Consider the following 2,599-nt stretch of genomic DNA (forward strand, 5'->3'; position numbering starts at 1 on the left):
CAACAAAAACAGGACAGACTAAGTTCCTGCTGGCCTTCTGCATCAGGAGGAGATTCTGTTTAACAGGTTGCTAGGTAGGGAGGAGAAAGCTGCCTTTTGCTTCTTCCAGTGTGCTGCAATTTGGGTCAGAGACTGAAAAATAAAAGCTCTTTATTCACTCAGCTGCAAATGTTCCTTGTGCTTTTGAGACTGTTTTTCCCTCCAAGGAAGAAAATTGCACTCCACAGTACAATTTCCAGGATTAAATGGAAGGGATGAATGCAGTGGGCTGATTTGAAGCAGAGAGAACTGGAAGAAAAGGAAAGCTTTAGAAAAAAGCACAGTAACATGTGTAATAATTTTTTTGAGTAAACAACAGGGAATGTTTGCCTGGGGCATTCAGAAGCATTGTCTCTGGAATCAGGGTGCTGCTTCTCCCGATGGCTGAGCACAGCACCACTAAAGATGGCTGCAAAAGACTATCTAGCATTTGGAGTGACGTACAGGCGACTGGAACCATTTTGTTCCAGCTCATTCTGGTGGAAATATTGGAGCCTGGCTACCACAGAAAATTTTGCTCTTCCCTGTTGCATTGTTTTACCGTCATCCTTCACAAAACCATCTGGAGCCCACTTATGATTGCCTTTATTCTTAAAACATTGAAGACATACAAAGAATAACATGAGTCGATCACTCTTCTGCCAACTAAACAGGAGGAGGGTGAATGATGCTCAGCCTTCCGCCTCATTCCTGGGTTCTGCAGTTGGTGAAGTCTTACTCACACTCCATGGAAAAAAGGAAGTGCATATGTTGCTCTAGCTACTGCCCATCCTTTAGCTATGTTGTTGTGGATGTTTATTACAATAAAAATAAAAAAAGAAATATCCAAACTAACTTACCCTTCCCCCTTTCTCACTAGCATAATCATAGTTTTGCAATCAGAAGAATGGGCAAAAGGAGAAAATATATCCCCAAAATGCAGAAAGTCACCACAAACAGGACAGCCCAAACGCCAGGAGGCATGAATTCTTCCTTGTGATGGAACCAGATGGCCACCGGTTCCACAAAACTGCAACATTTCAAGGAAGATGCTAGCTTTGCTCTGATGAGGGTTGGCGCTGTGGTGTTCATTCATGCAGCACCCATTCATTCTTAATGCTTTCCCGATTTCCTTTGAAGTTCTTCCTGACAAAGCCAATTTTCACTGACCTGTTAACAAAGAGGGCAAAGCACATTCTTATGTACATCTATTTTTCTTCCAATAAATAGACCACATAGTAGACTACCTTGCTAATTTGCTTGCCTTAAAATTTCTCCACCATATTTAATGAATATTTTATCCATTTGGTAATTTTTGCTCATTCCAGTCTTTTTGTAAGACATTTAGTCTTCCTTTTTAGATCCATATTTCTTGTTCTACCTAGCTAGTATTTTATTTATTTATTATTTATTTTATTTATAAATAAATAATAGTATTCACTATGTAGAACATAGAATAATTGGGTTGGAAGGGACGCTGTCCAACTCCCTGCTCAATCATTCTGTTCTTAGCCAATAACACTACAGCATCTGTATATAATAGTTCACATATGTTTACATCCCTTCTAATGCCACTGTGAGCATTCCTTATATATTTATCCAGAATACATTAAACAATCCAGGACACATCATATAACCCAATTTTATTCTTTTCTCAATGATAAGCCCTTTGCTAAACATTTCATTTATTTTTGTGAATGATTTACTCCTATCATGTAGATCAGGCCACAGACCCTATTAGTTTTTTTGTTTTGTTTTTTAAATCCCAGAATCCCTGATCAAGAAGCAAAGATCTAGTAATAGTAATAGAAAATTGGCTGCTGAAAATCTTGATGTGGAGGATGGTAGAATTCCATATTATAATTGTGTTTTTATACTTCAGTAATATTGCCAAGATTATTTCACATGGTTAACATGTCCTTACCTGCTTTTGTTAAATTCCATCATTATCATTAATGAACTATATGTCAGTGAAATCAAAGCTCATCATATTACTATGTACACATATTATTTAAGGCATATTATTTGGATTACATAAAACAAAAATAATGTTTATAGTAGAATTAAGAGACTGAAGAGGTTACTCATTTTACATTGAACGTTTTAAAGACTCATGAATAAAAAAGTGATTACTTTGAAGAAAACCCTTGCTTCAAAGCTCTGGCAGAATTTTAGACTTAATTGTATGGTGGTTAGTAACAGAATAAGAAAGTTGAAAGTGATCTTGGAAATCTTCTCACTCAGTCCCCGGCTCAAGCAGGAGACCATATGTGATTCCATAGTGTTGGAGCCCCCATAAACTTCTGGAGGCAAGCCATTCTGCTGATTAATTTTCTCATTCTCAAGAAATTTCTCCTTGGTTCTAGATTGCTTCTCTCTTTGGTTAGTTTCCATCCATTACTTCTTTTCCTATCTTCAGGTACTTTAGACAACAGGTTGACCCCCTCTTCTTTGTGGCAGCCCCTTAGATATTGGAAGACTGCTATCATATCACCCCTAGTCCTTCTCTTTGTTAGATTAAATATACCCAGTTCCTGCAATTGTTTGTTGTGTGGTTTAGCCTCCAGAACCCTTATCATCT

This window comes from Crotalus tigris, unplaced genomic scaffold (assembly GCF_016545835.1).
Source record: "Crotalus tigris isolate CLP2741 ecotype Arizona unplaced genomic scaffold, ASM1654583v1 scf7180000018369.423966, whole genome shotgun sequence".
Classification (NCBI taxonomy): domain Eukaryota; kingdom Metazoa; phylum Chordata; class Lepidosauria; order Squamata; family Viperidae; genus Crotalus; species Crotalus tigris.